A 12,425-nucleotide genomic window follows, 5' to 3' on the forward strand; every position below is an offset into this window, starting at 1 on the left:
TTATGGACAGCCCTCGTATTTATGGCAAACCTGGGAAAACACCGTGGTTGGGTGTGCAATGCCAAGACCCAAAGTAACCCCCTCGCCACCCTGAGGTGAAAAGTGTGACAACCATCACTGTGTCAGACTGACAGGACAAAGTGAATGACTGCGTGTTACCAGTTCCTTTGCCATCAACAAGGGCTGTGTGTGTGTGTGTGTGTGTGTGTGTGTGTGTGCGTGTGTGCGTGCGTGCGTGCGTGCGTGCGTGCGTGTGTGTGTGTGTGTGTGTGTCCACCACCCCTGATGTGCGTTCCACTCATGTAAACACTCCCCAACCCGCCCCTCCTTCAGCGCAAGGCCAGAGCACAGATTAGTCTTGTTGACTCGGCAAGGACACCTTGTCAGGCACCGGCAGTGGAGAACGGACCTTAAGCATGCACGCACACACACACACACACACACACACACACACACATACACACACACACACACACACACACGGGCGCACGTGTTAATTTGCAAAGCGCATTCGGAGGCAATTGCTCTGAGGCTCATTAGTTTCCAACATATACATCCATTTCCACAAAAGCACGAGCTCTACGTCTGTGTAACGTAAAAACAGACGGCTTTGCACGCCAACACATCTGCTACTGTTGTGCACTAACACACTTTCACCGTCTGCCTCAGAATTTCCTTCAAGCAGGTATTCAGTGGCTCATTCATGCTGTCATGTGCTGGCACTAATGAACTGATGCAGGACACCAGTCTGCCTGTATTTTATTAAAGCCAATACATGTAGAAGTTCTAACTGATTACCATACTTTGCCCAAACTGTTCATTTTGACAGCATAAATGTTCATGAAATATTTGAGAAATGTCATTCAGGTGATGTGTTGCTATAAGCCAGTGGAGACCTTACACAATATGTCCTGAAATGTTGAATTGAAGATACCAGATACTATGCACAGAACATCAGTTGTTGTGCGCTGGTACATGAGGTATATGCAAACACATGTGATTAAATTGGTGCCACATTCCAGGATCATGAACACGTCATGTCTGTACAGAAAATAAACTTTACACACTCCAACATGTCATTCAGTTCTGCTGGATTCGACGTAACCTCTGATTTATGGAGCTTGTTATTTATCTAATTTTTGTTTTACAGTTAAAGTCTCATCATTTCTTAAGCCACATTTAATAATAATGAAAATAAATACCCTTCAGCTTCTCCCTTGTTTCAAAAGGTGGGTCTGTATGTTGATTTGGCAGACGTTTTACACCAGATGTCCATCCTGATGCTACATTACATGGAGAATGGGCAGGGGGGGCCTTGAACCGGGAACCTTCCCCAATGGAAACAAGTGTACTGAATCCCCTTTTCCTCCACCACTTCTACTACTACTACTACTAATAATAATAATAATAATAATAATGTGTTGGGTTTTATTTATTCTTGTTTTGGAACTTTTACTTCAAATAAATTTGAATAATGTTCTGACCTTAAGACAAATGCAGGAACCTGCAGGGACAGATCCAGGATTTTGTAAGGGGGGAGGGGGAGTGGATTTATGAATGTGTCTCAGTCAGGTTTCTTAAGAGGAGTCTGGGTGCATGCCCCCCCAACCTAAAAATTTGGAATTTTTAGGTGATATGTTCTGCTTTCTGGTGCATATTTCACCATAAAACGCAATCACAGAGAAAAGATACTTTATAAGTTGTTTTTTGTTGTTGTTGTTGCTGTTTGTTTGTTTGTTTGTTTGTTTGTTTGTTTGTTTGTTTTTTGTAAATTTGAACTTGTATTGTACAATCTTAAATGTGACACTATGACGTAATGGTGGCAAGTAACAGAGAACATTTGAGGTGTTTTTGGCTAAAAAGTGAAGAACCTTACTATCCCTTGCTGAATCATGTTCTGGTACAAATTTCTCTAGCTGAGTCACTTCTTGCTGAATAGAGTGTTCAGAGACAGCATTCAGCGGGTTCTTTGGTCCATGACGGGGGGGAGTGCATCCCTGGATCTGCCCCTGGCAACCTGTCTGTCTCGCCTCTGTGGACAGCATGGTGCATTCTCAGGACATTTTAAATTACTGATGTTGAGCTGCTGAACAACACTGATCATTAGATTATAATCAGGGGTGCACATAACTGGTACTCATGGTGCTAAACATCATTGATGCACAGCAGAGGGAAACACTTTTCCTACAATCCATCATTGCTTTCCTCTTATGAAGCACTTCCCTTGTGTTTTCTGCTGCGCATCATTTATTTTTAGCACGCACACACACCATGAGTACCAGTTATGTGCATGCCTGATTATAATGAAAGTTGTTGTTTTTACTGGTAAACTTCATAATCTATCTGCCAGATATACCCACGCAGTTACCAGAACATAGCATGAAAAATCATTTTATGTGCCTTATACAGAGAATGAAACTCATCATTCCCATTGTTGCACTTGTCACACCATACTGATGGCAAAAGTTGGTCATTTTGGAGAACCGGTGTTGCCGACTGAATGGCCCCCTCTAAAAACTGGTCTGTCCTGCCTTCACTGCGCCTTCACTGTGCCTTCACTGTGCCTTCACTGTGCCTTCACTGCGCATGTGTCTGAGACTGATTCTCTGAGTCCGACTCTCTACACCCAAAGAAATTAAATGGAATAATGTGATTATTAAACATCATATGGCACATTAAAGCCTCTAAAATTATTCTACAGTCAGTTTTAAGCAAAACGCGGCAATAATCAATGAATCGCTACTGACGCTCTGAAATGACATAGGCGCAGCAGCACGTCAGACTCAGACGTGCTGCTGCTGCGCTCTGATCGGTCCACCATCTTTTTTTATGAAATAATGCTGAAGTTATGTGGAAATGATTGTTGTTCAAAAGCTTCAGATATCTGTTGCTGAGATAGATGATGTATGGAGCGCAGTTTTAAGCAGAAACGAGGCGATAATCAGTGAATCACTGGTGAAGTTCAGAAATGATGCCGCTGACGCTCAGAAATGATGCATGCGCAGTGAAGGCAGGGTGCACCAATTTATGGGGGGGATCATTCGGTCGGCGACATTGGTACTTTAAGACCAATTTGCTTAAAAGATTATTTGGGTCTTCATTCGTTCTCATTTTCAGGTAATTTGTATTTTCTGACGCCGACTTCGAAATCAGCCCATCCACCGCTATTTCTTGCAGGAAGAGCATGTGCCTCAACTAACTTTACTTTCATTTTATTCACTGCTCCTTGTAGGGGGTCATTTGGTTTGTCATCTGTTAAGACTTACCATTTTTGTTTGTTCATTGTTCTCTGCTGGTTCCAAAAAGGCCCGCCATGGCCCATAATGCAAGTGAATGAACAGGGAGTCGAATGATTTGTTTCGTGTAGCGTGCCACCAGCTCAGTACAGCACTGAACGATTCGAGAGTCCACTCATTTGTTTACTTAGTACACTGATCAAAACAGTGCAAATGAACTAAGCCAGACAAAAAAATATTTTGTTCACTTAAAAGATTAGTTTTTCGAGACTCATGCAAGGACTCCATCAGTGGACAAGGCCAAGGGGACACCCATGTAGCACCTGGCTACAGCAGACAGATGGCAGCTTTCAGAAGCAAGGGATGGGCCATTGTTCTGTCTGGGTAGTTGGCAGTCTGGTTGTAGGATGATCATGTGCATGCTCTTCAAGCTGGTCTGACTCATGCAAATGCAAATGATATATCACAATTATAAAAGAATAACAGATTAATCCTTAAAATATATGGTAGAGTAGACAGGAGTTGGGCTACCAATGTGTAGACTTAGGTTCGATTTCTGGTCACACTACCTGTGTTGTTGGGCAAGAAACTTCAGCTACTTTGTCTGAGTCCACCCAGCTGTAAATGGGTACTGGCATTCCATCTAGAGGAAGTTGTAGGCTCTCTGCTTAATACTACGGAAGCTGGGTACCAAAACTGAAAGTTTGTAAATGCTGACCCATGCACATGGTGCAAAACACCTCTGTGACTGAACAGCACCAAAATGGTGAAGATGCTCAAGGCCCAGTGTTCTAAACAGTGGGCTCAAAAGCAAACAAAAAAAAAACTTTTTGAGGTCAGCTACATCAATCATTGCAAATCAGTTAAAATCAGATTAGTAATCATTTCCTTGAGAGATTTATATTAAATGACATAATGTTAGTGGAAATACAGACTGTTTTCTTCATTTCTGTATTACCTATCCTATTAATTAGTAAATTTTCCATTTGTAGAGTTGCACAATGTTAGAGTATATGATGCACAGACTATCTGCTAACATAATAAATGTTGACATGAGTCCCTGTTGGGTAAAATCATTACCACCCTATGTCAAACATATTCAACAATGCTCACAGTTAGGGGTCATGTTTGGGACTCTGTTTGTTCATATTACGTGTGTTGTGTTTTCTAGGCGGTTTCACCTTGTAAACTGCCCTCCTGATGGATCTTGTTTGTTTTTGGAAAGCTGTTGCTGCAGTGTCCGAATGCAGTCACACAGCAGCGCACAGTTTGCCCAGTACCACAGCAGAGTTAACTCTGATAAGTACTGCAGTGCACGAGGAAATGGCCATCGCACACTGGGAGAACAACACAAATTAACCTCTACTCATTGTCAGGGTCCAGTGTAAAATTTGGCAACAAAAGTGCTTTACTCCCCTGAAACTGTGCCAGCCTCATGCACATAGGACACTGAAAGAAACACAGATGGATAAAAGATACTTCAGGATCACCTTCACTCAGACAATACATTTTTTTCCCTATAAGTTAACTTCCAGAGATGTCTTATTTTCAGTACAGCATATGACATACATAAAACTGTGTTCACAGTTCTCTTGTGCTTTTCTGTTCTGTGCTGAAATGGAAAAAAAATGTTGGGGAAAGTGTCGTGACACGGACCCACAACGGGGGGCGCAAATGAACGGTCAATAGATGAGCCAAAAGGTAACAATTTAATGTTGTGAATGTGCACAACGAATATACAGACAATCTCAGAATCTGATAGCAGTCAATACACAAAGGTGACGTGTGGGCAGGCTCGAGGATAGAAGACGTCTGTCCTGAGAAGAGCCGGAACCACACGATTTCCGACGCCACTGAACCTGGTGAATACTGGAGCCGCCAAGTCCAATTCCCAGGTGATCACCGTCCCCGACTGTCGGATCTGGTACTCCACCTCTAATCACACACTCGTGCAGCTCCTGTTAACCACTTATCTGGTTGGGGTGTGAAGCGAAGCCGTCGCTGATCACACCAAAACGCCAATCCCACAGATAAGGCAACACCCACAGGAAAACGGCTGCAAAGAAGTTCAGACTATAAAGTCAGTGTTAAGTTCAGATACAGCAGAGAATATTACCTTCACAGGTAGATGATATCTCGGCAGCGAGGTGGAGATGACATCCGGCTTTTATGGAATGATGAAATGATGAGTGACAGCTGTCATGAGTTGATGTGTGACAGCTGTCACTCCCGGTTGTGTCCGTGGCGGCAGCGCCCTCTCGTGCCTGAAGCCCGTACTTCAGGCAGGGCGCCCTCTGGTGGTGGGCCAGCAGTACCTCCTCTTCTGGCGGCCCACACAACAGGACCCCCCCCCTCAACGGGCGCCAGGCTTGTCCGGGTGGTGCGATGGCATCTTCGCAGGTGGGCCTGGACCGAGGGCACACCGACCTCTCCCTCCACCACGGGGAACAATGGGGGCTGGTACCCCAGACACACCTCAAATGGGGAGAGGCCGGTGGCAGAGGACACCTGGCTGTTATGGGCGTACTCGATCCAGGCCAGATGGTGACTCCAGGCCGACGGGTGCGCGGATGTAACACAGCGGAGGGCCTGTTCAAGTTCTTGGTTGGCCCGCTCTGCCTGTCCATTCGTCTGAGGGTGATACCCAGACGAGAGGCTCACGTTGGCCCCCAGTTCTCTGCAGAAACTCCTCCAAACCTGTGAGGAGAACTGAGGACCACGGTCCGAGACAATGTCAGTTGGTATCCCATGCAGACGTACGACGTGGTGGACCAGGAGGTCTGCTGTCTCCTGGGCCGTAGGGAGCTTCGGGAGGGCCACGAAGTGGGCCGCCTTGGAGAAACGGTCCACTATCGTGAAGATGGTTGTCATGCCCTGGGACGGCGGGAGGCCCGTGACAAAGTCCAGGCCAATGTGAGACCAGGGGCGACGAGGCACCAGAAGCGGTTGCAGAAGTCCTTGTGTCTTGGAGTGGTCTGCCTTGCCCCTGGCACAGGTGGTGCAGGCCTGGACATACTCCCGGACGTCGGCCTCCATGGACGCCCACCAGAAGCGCTGCTGGACAACTGCCACGGTCCTACGCACCCCTGGATGACAGGAGAGCTTGGACCCGTGACAGAAGTCCAAGACTGCAGCTCTGGCCTCTGGTGGGACATATAAACGGTTCTTTGGTCCAGTTCCGGGGTCCGGGCTCCGTGCCAGGGCCTCCCGGACGGTCTTCTCCATGTCCCAGGTGAGGGTGGCCACGATAGTGGACTCCGGAATGATGGGCTCCGGTGGATCCGACAGCTCAGTCTTGACCTCATCTTCATGCACCCGGGACAAGGCATCCGATCTCTGGTTCTTGGTCCCGGGGCGGTAGGTGATTCGGAAGTCAAAACGCCCGAAGAACAGTGACCAGCGGGCTTGCCTGGGGTTCAGCCGCTTGGCGGTCCTGATATACTCCAGGTTCCGATGGTCAGTGAAAACCGTGCATGGCACAGACGCTCCCTCCAACAGGAGTCTCCACTCCTCGAGAGCCTCTTTCACCGCAAGGAGTTCTCGATTGCCGACATCATAGTTCCGTTCAGCTGGGGTCAACCTGCGACAAAAGTAGGCACACGGGTGAAGAACCTTATCGGTCTCTCCGCTCTGGGATAGCACGGCTCCTATCCCTGAGTCAGAGGCATCCACTTCAACCACGAACTGGCGGCTAGGGTCGGGCTGCACCAGAACTAGTGCAGACGAGAACCGGCGTTTCAACTCCTTGAACGCGGCTTCGCACCGATCCGACCAGGTGAAGGGGACTTTTGGAGAGGTCAGGGCTGTCAGGTGGCTAACTACCTGACTGTAGCCCTTAATGAACCTCCTGTAGAAATTTGCGAAGCCGAGGAACTGTTGCAGCTTCCTACGGCTTGTTGGTTGGGGCCAATCTCTCACTGCCGCAACATTGGCCGGATCAGGGGCGACGGAGTTGGAGGAGATGATGAACCGCAGGAAGGACAAAGAGGTGCGGTGAAACTCACACTTCTCACCCTTCACAAACAGCCGGTTCTCCAACAACCGCTGCAGGACCTGACGTACATGCTGGACATGAGTCTCAGGGTCCGGGGAAAAGATGAGTATGTCATCCAGATATACGAAGACGAATCGGTGCAGGAAGTCCCGCAAGACGTCATTAACCAAAGCTTGGAACGTCGCGGGGGCGTTAGTGAGGCCGAACGGCATGACCAGGTACTCAAAATGACCTAATGTGGTGTTAAATGCCGTCTTCCATTCGTCTCCCTTCCGGATCCGAACCAGGTGATACGCATTCCTAAGGTCCAGTTTGGTGAAAATTTGGGCTCCATGCAGGGGTGTGAACACTGAATCCAACAGGGGTAAAGGGTATCGATGACGAACCGTTATGTCGTTCAGCCCCCTGTAATCAATGCATGGACGGAGTCCGCCATCTTTCTTGCCCACAAAAAAGAAACCTGCACCCATCGGGGAGGTGGAATTCTGGATCAGCCCTGGCAGCTAATGAGTCCCGGATGTAGGTCTCCATTGATTCGCGCTCAGGACGTGAGAGGTTGTACAGCCTGCTGGACGGGTACTCAGCGCCCGGGACCAAATCAATGGCACAATCGTACGGACGGTGCGGGGGAAGGGTGAGCGCCAGATCCTTGCTGAAGACGTCAGCAAGGTCGTGGTACTCAACCGGCACCGCCGTCAGATTGGGAGGAACTTTAACCTCCTCATTAGCATTTACACCGGGAGGAACCGAGGATCCTAAACACTTCCGGTGGCAGGTTTCGCTCCACTGAGTCACAACCCCAGACAGCTAATCAATCCGGGGATTGTGTTTAATCATCCATGGGAAGCCCAAAATCACGCGGGAGGTAGAAGGAGTTACAAAAAACTCAATCTCCTCCCGGTGATTCCCAGACACTACCAGGGTTACAGGTAGTGTCTTGTGTGTGATAAAAGGGAGAAGAGTGCCAACTAGTGCTCGCACCTTCACTGGCGAAGAAAGCGCCAGCAGAGGGAGCCCTACCTCCCTTGCCCATCTGCTATCCAGCAGATTCCCTTCTGACCCCGTGTCCACCAGTGCTGGGGCTTGAAGGGTTAAATCCCCGCTCAGGATTTTAACTGGGAGTCATGTTGACCGATGTGTATGACCCACGTGAATGTTTTGACCCCCCCTCAGCCCAGTCTCTAAGGGCAGGCATTTGTGTTTTGACCGTTTGAGGCAGTCTCTCTGCTGATGCTCACTCGAGCCGCAGACAAAACACTCCCCGCGGACCAGCCTCCTCTGTCTGAATGTGGCCCTACTCGTGTCCCTAGTACCGTCAGCAGGGGGAGCTGTAGCCACACGGAGCGCTGTGGCTGTGGAGCGTGGGGAAGACGGCTCTCTTTCGGACCCGGGAGGAAGAGGGACGGCTTGTGCCTGACCACGCCCTTCGCCTTGCTCCCGTCGGCGTTCTTCTAACCGATTGTCCAATCGTATAACCAAATCGATAAGCTCAGCCAAATCCCGCGGTTCCTCCTTAGCCACCAGGTGCTCCTTCAGGACCGACGACAGTCCATTTATGAAGGCGGCGCGGAGCGCAGTCATATTCCAGCCGGATCTCGCAGCCGTGATGCGGAAGTCGACTGCATATTCGGCTGCGCTGCGACGCCCCTGTCTCATTGACAGCAGCACGGTAGACGTGGTTTCGCCTCTGTTAGGGTGATCAAAAACAGTTCTGAGCTCCCTCACAAACCCAGTATAAGAGGCGAGGAGCCGTGAACTCTGTTCCCAAAGCGCTGTAGCCCAAGCGCGTGCCTCGCCTCAAAGCAAATTAATCACGTAAGCCACCTTGCTGGCATCAGACGCGTACATCACGGGACGTTGTGCAAAGACGAGCGAACACTGCATAAGAAAGTCCGCGCACGTCTCCACACAACCTCCGTACGGCTCTGGGGGGCTTATGTATGCTTCAGGGGATGGTGGGGGGGTCGTTGAATGACCAGTGGAATGTCTGTATTCGGCACCGGGTCGGCAGGAGGAGGAGCTGCAGCAGCACCCTGAGCGCGTGCTTCCACCTGCGCGGTGAGAGCCTCCATCCTGCGATTAAGGATGACGTTTTGCTCGGTTATCAGGTCCATCCGAGCGGTAAAGGCGGTGAGGATGTGCTGCAACTCACCAATCACGCCTCCAGCCGACGCCTGCGCACCCTGCTCTTCCATTGGCTGTCCAACAGATGGTTGACGCCCCTCGGGATCCATGACATTGGCCGAGATATCCTGTTGGGGAAAGTGTAGTGAATACTGGAGCCGCCAAGTCCCGAATTCCCAGGTGATCACCGTCCCCGACTGTCGGATCTGGTACTCCACCTCTAATCACACACTCGTGCAGCTCCTGTTAACCACTTATCTGGTTGGGGTGTGAAGCGAAGCCGTCGCTGATCACACCAAAACGCCAATCCCACAGATAAGGCAACACCCACAGGAAAACGGCTGCAAAGAAGTTCAGACTATAAAGTCAGTGTTAAGTTCAGATACAGCAGAGAATATTACCTTCACAGGTAGATGATATCTCGGCAGCGAGGTGGAGATGACATCTGGCTTTTATGGAGTGATGAAATGATGGGTGACAGCTGTCATGAGTTGATGTGTGACAGCTGTCACTCCCGGTTGTGTCCGTGGCGGCAGCGCCCTCTCGTGCCTGAAGCCCGCACTTCAGGCAGGGCGCCCTCTGGTGGTGGGCCAGCAGCACCTCCTCTTCTGGCGGCCCACACAACAAAAAACCTGTCACTTAGGGTAAAAAAATTTTAAGAACAAAAACAAGATAGATAAAAAAAAAAGATAATTTTGCAACTAATAAAAACAAAAGTATTATTTTTGTTGTAGTTATATGTTTATTTATTTTTTAATTTACCTTATTTAACTTCATTGGTACATTTGCATACTCGCTGTTTTGTACTTTGTTTAGTCAAATTGTTTGGTTTGCTGTTAAATGTAATAATGAAATTACGTTTTTTTTTTCAAGTAGCACTCAATGTGTCATAATCAAGCACTGCAAAATACTACACTCATACATGATGGTACATAGTACAATTAGTTATACCTAACAGCTAACGTTAGCTTATCTAGCCTGCCTTAGCAACGTTCATCGTAGCTTACAAAATAGTTGGTTCCTTTGTGTTTGATAACAATCTTCTCCTGTGATGTCTTATCCTTCTTATGTCTTATTACTTATTATATTACTTTTTCTTGAGCTGCTTGGGTGGGTAGGGAGAGTTTTTAACCTACCATCCCTGGTTCTCAAGACCAGGCACCTAAGTGGCTCTACTCTATTCTACTCTCCTATTTTACTCTTCCTTTTTAGATATTTAGATATACCTTTGTATACTGGCATAGTTCCACCTTAGAATTGGAATATAATATATAAGATATACCTTACTGAATTTTCATGATAACACATGTGAGGAGTATTGTGTTTAGGTCTGTGTGTCCATCCTTCCAGGTCAGGTCAAGTCTGGGAGTGTTACACTATAGAATCTTCTTGGGTCCACCCAGGCAGTAACCATTGATCTACTACAGCCAGGTGAAGTGTGTGTGTCCCATTGGCCTCCAGCTGTTTGAGTCCTTAACAGTGACCCACCTGTGTGCTGGGTCACACCCACAGAAATGTGCCACATGGCCAAAATGTCATAGCTTGTTTTCCCTCATGATGTAAGTGATACTCCTCATCTGAGTCTCCCTAAGTAACACTTTGTTTGACACAAAGCAGTGGTATCCAAGGATCCTCTAACAAGACCAAACTCATCCATTCTTTACCTTAGGTCGCCAGTTTAAGATCCAAGTCTCACAACCAGGAAATACTAGGACCCAAATGACTGGACATTTGTTGTCCCACAAAGTCCTCATGAATCCATAAGCTCGTCCCAAGTGTCTCTCAGCCACCAAGGCCAAGGAGCCAGAGATATGAACTTGACTGCAGAGACAAATGAATATAAGTTCAACACTTTGACCAGATACAGATACACTTCTTATGGACGGGTCCAGGAAATCCATGAAAACTTGAATTTTAGTCATGATTTAGGACAATCGCAAACATCCACCTACGTGTGAACACAACAATTTAAGGACTTTTCATTCAGTTTTGGCCAAACTTGGAGGAATGATTGAGAATCAGTCAAGGATAAAAGAACCAATCAATTAAAAGTCAAGGTCACAGGTCAAAATTTGGGCCCAGTGCTTATACGTAAGGGGCAACCCAGTCTCACGGCAAGTCGTGATTCAGCAGCACGAAATATACATTAATATATTGGTTTGTGATATTGTAACGAAAGCGCCTCATTTTCGTCACGGCAGCACAAATTCATTCTAATTCATTCTGTGATGGCGGCACAAAATTAAAAGTGAAGCGGGGGGGGGGGGTGGCTTTGGTTAGGGTTGGGGGTAGGAGTAGGGTTAGTAATAGTGAGCTTTTAAAAAAAAAAAACATCACCAAAATTTGACTCATTTCATGATGGGAGGACGAAAAAACATGAGACTGGGTTATAAGGGGATATTTTCTGTAGAATGGCTATTTTGAGGAATTGGTTTTGGATTTATGTATGGTTATGATGAAAACTAACATGAAATCATATAGCATGGTTCTACCGACCATACAGCCTTTATCCTTGGGTAACTTTAAAAGGTCAAAGTTAAGGTCATGCAGTTTGGAGCCAATAAGATTTCAACACAGCAGAAGGATTGTATGTTAGTTAAGGATACAGCGGTTCAATTTCAGATCGAACTAATCAAATGCCAAAAGCACACACAACCATATATTATGGGATCACTGGATCACAGAGAGTTCATTTTCATGACTGGGTCAAAGCTGTGAGGAATGGGTGTTGCACTCTGAGTGACTCTTGTTGATGCCACAAGCTTTAAATCTCAAATCCAAAATCCATGTCAGTGACTTAGTGTGAGCATTGCAATGGTTGTTCACTTGTTACACAGCTGCAGATTCTCTTGATAATGCTCAGTAACAATTTAAGCGAACAGCTTCAAGTGTTTCATTCAGACTTTAACATGATTCAGTGGGTAGACATGTCATGTTTGATTTGCATTATTTTCTATTCTGTGATTACACATCTTCTCCCTAGGTTACAAAAAAAAGAGGAAAAAAGAGTGCTCAGTGTGTCTTTGGTTGGGATATCAAAAGGCATTTGTGATCCTCTGATCATGAGCCAT

The 12,425-nt window shown here is 47.2% G+C and overlaps 1 protein-coding gene across 1 annotated transcript in view; it reads left to right on the forward strand.

The window, feature by feature from the left end:
* The window catches only part of celf4 (CUGBP, Elav-like family member 4), a 315,229-nt gene that overhangs the window by 282,477 nt on the left and 20,327 nt on the right, over nt 1–12,425 (forward strand). The gene's annotated exons all lie outside the window — the stretch shown is intronic.

Source organism: Thalassophryne amazonica, chromosome 3 (genome assembly GCF_902500255.1).
Source record: "Thalassophryne amazonica chromosome 3, fThaAma1.1, whole genome shotgun sequence".
Taxonomy (NCBI): domain Eukaryota; kingdom Metazoa; phylum Chordata; class Actinopteri; order Batrachoidiformes; family Batrachoididae; genus Thalassophryne; species Thalassophryne amazonica.